The sequence below is a fragment of the Meleagris gallopavo genome, chromosome 30 (genome assembly GCF_905368555.1).
Source record: "Meleagris gallopavo chromosome 30, MGAL_WU_HG_1.1, whole genome shotgun sequence".
Taxonomy (NCBI): domain Eukaryota; kingdom Metazoa; phylum Chordata; class Aves; order Galliformes; family Phasianidae; genus Meleagris; species Meleagris gallopavo.
Genome location: NC_139433.1, coordinates 497,254 through 505,019, shown reverse-complemented (window position 1 = coordinate 505,019; position 7,766 = coordinate 497,254). Strand labels below are relative to the sequence as shown.

General features: G+C 51.7%; 1 long non-coding RNA gene across 1 annotated transcript; it reads right to left on the bottom strand.

Annotated features, from left to right (window-relative positions):
- Nucleotides 1–1,417: 1,417 nt before the first annotated feature.
- On the bottom strand, nt 1,418–2,970 carry LOC146542472 (uncharacterized). The gene is made up of 2 exons (XR_014880184.1): nt 2,606–2,970; nt 1,418–2,486 (listed from the first exon to the last, which is right to left on the bottom strand). It is a non-coding gene; the product is annotated as an uncharacterized LOC146542472 (long non-coding RNA).
- Nucleotides 2,971–7,766: the final 4,796 nt, after the last annotated feature.

Here is a 7,766-nt window from a genome sequence, read left to right as displayed (position 1 = left end):
TATCGCTCTCCTATCCAAACACAAAGCAGAACGGATGTGCTAACTTCAAAATGCTGCAGATATTTCAAAGTACAAAGCATACCTAAAGACAGCAGTTTGGTAGCGGTCCTTAGGTGGAGATGTATCACAGCAACAGTGTTGGGAAGATTGTGAGCCTGAGGCGCTCAAGCAGTGAGTGCCAGGGGAGGCATCACTTGCGTTGGGTTTAGGGTACATAACGGAACGGATTTCACCGGCCGGTGCACCATTTCTCCCTTGCCGATAGAATCATAGAATCATAGAATTGCTCAGGTTGGAAAAGACCTTCAAGATCATCAAATCCAACCGCAACCTAACCATACTACCCTAACAGCCCTCCACTAAATCATGTCCCTGAGCACCACATCCAGACGGTTCTTAAACACATCCAGGGATGGTGACTCACCCACACCTCCCTGGGGAGCCCATTCCAGCGCTTAACAACGCTTCCTGGAAGGAAGTTCTTCCTGGTATCCAACCTAAACCTCCCCTGGCACAACCTGAGGCCATTTCCCCTTGTCCTGTCACCAGTGAGAAGAGAGCAGCCCGGCTCTCACTGCAATCACCTTTCAGGTAACTGAGGAGAGCCATAAGGTCTCCCCTCAGCCTCCCTTTCCCCAGGCTGAACAGCCCCAGCTCCTTCAGTCTCTCCTCGTAGGCCATATTCTCCAAGCCCTCCCCCAGCCTTGCTGCCCTTCTTTGGACCTGCTGCAGCACCTCCATGTCCCTTCTGTACTGAGCTGCCCAAAACTGAACCCAGCACTCGAGGTGAGGCCTCACCAGTGCCCAGTACAGGGGCAGGATGGCTTCCCTGGTCCTGCTCACCACACCATTCCTGAGCCAAGCCAGGGTGCCATTGGCCTCCCTGGCCACCTGGGCACACTGCTGGCTCATATTCAGCCGACTGTCCATCAGTCCACCAAGGTCCCTTTCCGTCAGGCTGCTCTCCAGCCACTCCTCCCCAAGCCTGTAGGAGCTGCTGTGACAAAATGCAGGAAAGCTGTGGAGGGACTTTTTATGTGGGCATGTAGCTACAGGATGAGGGGAACTGGTTTTAAGCTGGAAGAGGGTAGATTTAGACATGATATTTGGAAGAAATTCTTTCCTGTGAGGGTGGTGACGCTGGCACAGGTTGCCCTGTGAGGTTATGGATGCCGTCTCTCTGGAAGCGCTCCAGGCCAGGCTGGATGGGTCTGTGAGCAACCTGGTCTAGAGGGAGGTGTCCCTGCCTGCAGCAGAGGGGTTGGAACAAGGTGATCTTCAAGGTCCCTTCATCCCAAACCACTCTGTGATGCTAAAGTATACAGATACATAAATAGGAGGAGATGATCAAAACAAGTAAACTCTCCCCCAAGAGGCTCGCGTTATAGATGTCACGAGATGGAAGAAGCACCACTGGTTTAATGAATCACAAAGTTTATTTTGAAGGTTTTAATTTTTTTTTAATGCTGTGATAGCTTCTCGGTGGTTGCCTGGGGGTCGAGGGAGGAAGGCTGAAAGTCTTCATCGCTCCTAAACTTTCATCCCCGGTCTCAGGAGCACGCTGAGTTACGGTGCTTGCGTTCTCTTCTGGATGTGGTGCCTCTGGTACTTCTCAGTTGGGCCCACGCATCCTTTTTTAGCTTCTTGTTCCTTCCTTATCCTCCAAGTTCAACTGTAGACAATCCACGCGGTTCCTGGAGATGCTGCTGTGTGCCACACTGAAGGTCCTGACTCCATGCTCAGGTGTGGAGAACGTCTGTGTGTGTGTAGGTCCGTGGTGGGGTCCGTAGCTGGGAGGTGCTGTGCAGCTGCCTCTGTGCAGGCGGTGAGGATGCTCAGATCCTGTAGGAGCACGGTGCGGTGCACAGCGGGGCGTTGCTTTCCTCATCTTCGGTCGCTGCCTTGTCCAGGCGCCGACACGGCTGGTTGGCGGAGGCTGCGGTGGTCTGGCTCTGTGTGTGTCCAGATGTCCATCTGCAAGACGGAGAAGCAGCAAAGAAGCAGCCGCCTGTGCTGCCCTTCCCTGCAGGCCCCTGCTCACCGGGCTGTTGGTCTGCCAGCCATTTCCCCGGCCGTGTGTGGAAGGGCCCCTGCAATCTGTAGGTTGGTGCCAGCCCTGCAGTGGGGCCACGTTTCAGCAAAGCGATATAAAATGCCGGGGTGAGGGCAGGGGGATCCCGGGGAGCTTCCAGGATCCCTTCTGATCAGGAAAGGATACTGTTTGTGTCTGACTTATCTTTTCTGTATGGCAGCACGGAGACCAGTTAGTGAGCTGAGGATCGGCGTGTGTCCTGCTCTGGGTTCCATCCTTGTGTGGTTGGCCGTCTGCAAGGCAGATGGGAAGGAAGAAAGGAGCAGCCACGTGCCCTGCTTCCCTGTGCTGCCCTCCCCAGCGTTGCCCTGCTCACCGGGTTGTTGATCTGCCAGCCATTTCCCCGGCCGTGTGTTGAAAGGGCCACTGCAGTCAGTAGGTCTGGTGCCGGCACCTGCACCAGTGGGGCCAGGTTTCAGCAATCCAGGGCAAAAGCTCGGATTTGCAGCAAGGGGTCTTTGGGGAGCTTGCAGGGTCCTGTAGGACCAAGGTGGGTTACAGTATGGGAGAGACTCATCTGTCCTGCAGAGGTGGCCCTCTTGTCCGGAGATGAATCCGGGTGAGGGCAGGAGCGCCTCGCCGTCCCGCTGTGTCCCTGTCCCCGTGTGTGGCTGTGAGGCAGAAGAGGAGCAGCTCCCATCCATCCCCATGGGCTGCTCCTGCCCAGCACAGCCCTCGCTCCCTCGCTGCTTGGCGGCGATCTCTGGCTGGCACTGCCCTTCTGGTCTGCATTCCGGGTTGCTGTGACACCAAGCTCACTGTGGAACACAGCCACCACCAATGCTGTGTTCTTGTGACATGGCTGTGCCAGTTGGGGTGTGGTTCTTGGAGCTGGTGGCTGCTCCTGGTGATGTGGCCATAACATAGCAGGGCTGGTGCTGCCTGGGATGGGGCTGCTGCCTTGCGCCGTGCGTGTAATAAAGAAAGCAATGAGTTGTTCTTGAGTTGGTGCCTGTTGGTACTTAGGCCGTGTGAGCATGAAGATCACAGCCATTCCCTTTCTCCCACCCCCCACGGGAAGCCAGGCAGCAGGCGATGAGAGGGAGTTACTCCTCCCAAAATCTCTAGGGTTGCCTGGTGTTTTTGTGACCAAAATGCATGAGTTGACACTTAGCCCTTTTGTATCTTGTCTAGCTTGCATTGACAGATTAATCTAGTTTATCTAGGTACCTCTGTAGTGCCTTTCTATTCTCTGGTAGATCAGCACTCTTTCCCTGCTTCGTGTCATAAAAATGCGCACAATTATTTGCTGTCACTTGAGTTGGATATGCTAGCCCTAATGGCTCTTAATTGATTGCTTTGATATACGATCTGTTATAAATAACTGATGTGCAAGAGAGTATGTATTAATTCCTATTAATTATTTTGTCTAATCATGTGATTGTGAATATGTTAACACCATCTGCAGCTGCGTAGGTTTCATACATCCTAAAGAAATCTCTGCAGATCTGCTGGCAGACTGAAGTTGTATTCATGGAGGGTATTGACTGATTTCGGGGCTACTGAGCTCTTGGGAAGGAGCAGTAGTTGTCTTACATGTCAGTGAGCAGAAAGGCAAGGAAGTAGTGGGTTCCTGTACCCCTACATGGCCATGGGAGCTGAGTATAACCTCAGCAGGTTCTGGAAGAGGTTGGTGAGTGTCTTTCCTGGAAATGTTTAATAGAAAAGAGCTGCAGGAGCAGGTTGGTGGAATGTGCCTCAGCGGGGAGTCGAGCAGATAACCCTTTAGGCCCCCTGTTCCTCCTGGTTGGATGTGACATCCCTTCAGATCCTGAAAGCAGCCCTAGTCCTAGCTGGACTCTCCGAAACTGAACAGTGCCATGGATTGCCCTTGGATGATCTCTTGTTTTTCTTCAGTTTTCCAGGGATCAGCATGTCCAACCTGCTAGCGCAAAACCTACTGGTTAAGCATGAAACCAAGTGCACCGGACCCTGGGAAAGTCCTTGCTCATGAAGGGCCCCACAAGGACAACCACTGCAATGTCCTGCAGTACCAGAGAGGTGTTTGGCTGAGATGGAGCTGCCCAGCACTGCCAACCCCATGTGTTCTTCCACACTGCTCCAACCCACACCCCAGAGTGAGCTGTGGTGGGAGAAATCAGTGGTGCTGAGAAGAAGATGGGAAATCTGCATGGCTGAGGAAGGAAGAAGAGGAGGTGACAACTTTCTTACACAAGGGATACTCCGTGCAGTGATGGGGATGCAGGTTTATTTTTGCTCATGCTTAAGGCTTTGAAAACCAGTGCTGACACAACTACAGCCACTCAAAACATGATACCTAAATCCACTTCTCTGAGACAAAGGATTGGAATGGACTTCATCTGCAACAGGATGGACCCATCTTGGTTGCTGTGTCTTCCTGGATACCCGGAGAGCAGGATTGCCCAAAAATCTGTGTTGGGCAGGGCACGCTCAGTGGGCTCCTCTCAGTGCATGACTGCCCAGCGCCATCCATACCCCCAGCCCCAGGGAGTTAAGGACATAACAGAGTGAGGAGGCTGCAGAAGCTGCATCCCAATTCTGTTTCTTCAGCTCTGAGTGGGAGCAGAGCTGACTCCTGTCTCTGAAAGCAGAACCTCAGTAAGGAGAGCTGGGCAGATATTAAGGCAGATGAAGAAGGGAAGCTGATTCTGGAGGACTGGGCTTAGTGTCTTCTATCCTGCCCAGAGCAGAGAGCCTTGAACACTTCAATTTCCCCTACTACTGCCCCCCTGAGGCTGTTTTGTGCACTATTAGAGCACATCTGAAATCTTACTTCCAGACAGAGCATGAGCTTTATTGATCTCTGCAGGTAAAAGGCTAATAATGCCCATTCAGGAAGCGTGCCACCATCGATCTGTACCTAATCTGGCTCTGAAAGGTTGAATTGGTGCTGCTTTTCTCATGACAGCAAAGCCATTGTGGGACCTTCTGGTGGCAGTGAAATGGGAGGAGGACAGCAGTCAGTCCAAGCACCTTAGCTGCTCAATGCTGTGGCAGAATGGGATCAGGAAGGCCCAGCTGGAACTGGACTTGGAAAGGGACACAAAAAAGAACAAGAAAGACTCCAATAGGTACATCATCCAGAAAAAGAAAGTCCAGGAGGGCATACCCCCTCAGAGAGCAACACAGGCAGGCTGCTTACAACAGACAAGGAGAAGGATGAGGTATTCAACAACTCTTTTGCTTCAGTCTTTAATGGTGACTGTTCTACAGCCCTTAAGTGGATGGTTCAGAAAGTGGGAACTGGGGGAGCCCAGCAGTGCTCTCCCCTGCTGTACGTGAAGGTGAGGTTGGTGGCCTGAGGAACCCGAACATCCATAAGTCTGTGGGTCCCAGTGAGATGCATCCCAGAGTCCTGAGGGAATTGGTTGATGTAGCCAACTAAGTCACTCTTGATGATATTTGAAAAGTCATGGCTGCAGGTAAAGCCCCTTGTAACTGGAAAAAAGGCAACATCACACTCACTCTTAAGAAGGGTAGGAAGGATAACCCAGGGAACAATCAACCTGTCAGCCTCACTTCTGTGCCAGCGATGGAGCAGATCCTCCTGGAAGCTGTGCTAAGGCACATGGAAGAGATGAGGTAATCAGCATGGCTTCACCAAGGGCTGCTCATGCCTGACCAACCCATGGCCTTCTTTGATGGTGTCACTGTGTCAGTGGGCGAGGGAAGAACCATTGATGTAATCTCTCCGGACTTCAGTAAGTCATCTGACAGGGTCCCCCATAATATCCTTCTCTCCAAATTGGAAAGATACGGATTTGATGGGAGGACTGTTCAGTGGATGAGGAACTGGATGTGAGATCAAACCCAGCGAGTGGTGGTCAATGGCTCACTGTCTGGATGGAGATCAGGAATGAGCTGTGCCCCTCAGGGGTCAGTACTTGGACCACTGCTCTTTAACATCTTCATCAGTGACACTGACTGGGGGATCGAGTGCATTCTCAGCAGATTCTGAATGACACCAAGCTGTGGGGTGCGACTGACATGCCTAAGGGATGGGATGTCAGAGACACTCAGGCAGGCTGAGCAGTGGGCCCAGGAGAACCACACGAGGTTCAACAAATCCAAATGGAAGAAAATAAACTCATTAGCTGTGTATGTGCACTCTCTCACCCTGCTGGCCATGATGCTTTTGATGCAGTCCAGGGTATGGTTTGTTGTCTGGGCTGCGAGGGCACACTGCTAGCTCATGTCTAGCTGCCACCCACCACTACCCCCAGGTCCTTTATGGAAGGGTTGTGCTCCACCTTACATCACCCAGCTTGTACTGATAGCGGGGGTTGATATGACCCAGGCGCCTGTACTTGGACCTACTGAACCTCTTCTCCTGGGCCCACTGCTCGTGCCATTTAGTGGGCTGCGTCACATGGAGATTTCCTTTATTTCTCAGTAGTGAGATGTGTCTTGCTGGGCAGCGTAGCCCGGGCTGTTCTGGGAGCTCCGAGGTGCTCAGCGTTGTGTGCCCACACGGTGGCACTGCCTTGAAGCGATGCACAGCCACCTCCCTGAACACGTCTTGCAGCCCTGGATGAACATTTAGAGGCCTGTGCTGGATTGACACGGCGAGGCTTTGGTGGTGGGGAGCACACTGCAGGAGTGGCCCAGCAGCCGCCCCGTGTCAGATCAGATCCAGCTCCAGCTGCTCCAGAAGGGACCTGCCACTGCCACTGCTGAGCCATGAGTGATGCTCATCGTGCCTCTGGGACAGCACGCAGGGAAAGGGAAGAACTGCTGCTACAGAGAGAGAGAAGTCAGAAACAGAGAGAGAAGCAGCTCTGGATCATGGAGGAGAGACAGAGCATTATGGTCTGACCACAGCCCCATTCCCTGTGCTCCTCCCCTGTATTCCTCAAGGGGAGGAAGTAGAGAAGTGTTGGTGGGGGAAAGGCGTTTTTATTGCTTTTAGTTCTCACTGCTCTGATCTGTTAACAATATGCAATAAATTACATTAATCTCCCTTATGCTGAGTCTGTTCTCCCAGTGATGGTAATCTGCCCTCATCCCAACCCACGAGCTCTTCTCTATTGTATTTTCTCCCCCCGTTATTTTGAAGAGATACAGTAAGAAAGTGGTGTGATGGTAGTGGGCTGCCAACTGATTCCAGATTTCCATATAGCCAACCAAACTGAGGTTCCCTCTGCTTTGAACTGTATGTAAATCAATTTAGCAAAAATTTTGTCCACAATTCCGCTCCTCGGTACTAGAACAAATACAAGCTTCTTCCTCACTACTCCAATTGAAAAAATGAGGTGTGATTTGAGCAGACCAGTTTGCTGCATCACAGGAGATCTGTGTTATCCAATGGACCTGTGTGAGTGAATTTGACACTAATTTCTTTGCTGGCAATGTGATGGTACAAATATCAAAACACAGAATTCCCACAAGTAGCTGGGGTAATAGATCCCTGAGCAACAGGTGGCTGAGGGCAGCTGGGATGAATTTTGCCAGAAGGCCCAAATTCTTCAGTGAAACATCTCGGGAGTCTGCAAGTGAGGAAAATGCGGAAGACGTGAGAAATTGTAGATCTGAGAAAAGCATTCAGTACTTCATGTCTGGAACACTTAACAGAGAAAATGTTTCAAATGGAGACTAAATTGGATGGAAGGCTGCTAAAGGGATATGGTGAAGGCAGCTTTTCATGTGTGGGTGGTACCAAGGACAGCTGTTTGCAAATGGCATTTGGACTGCC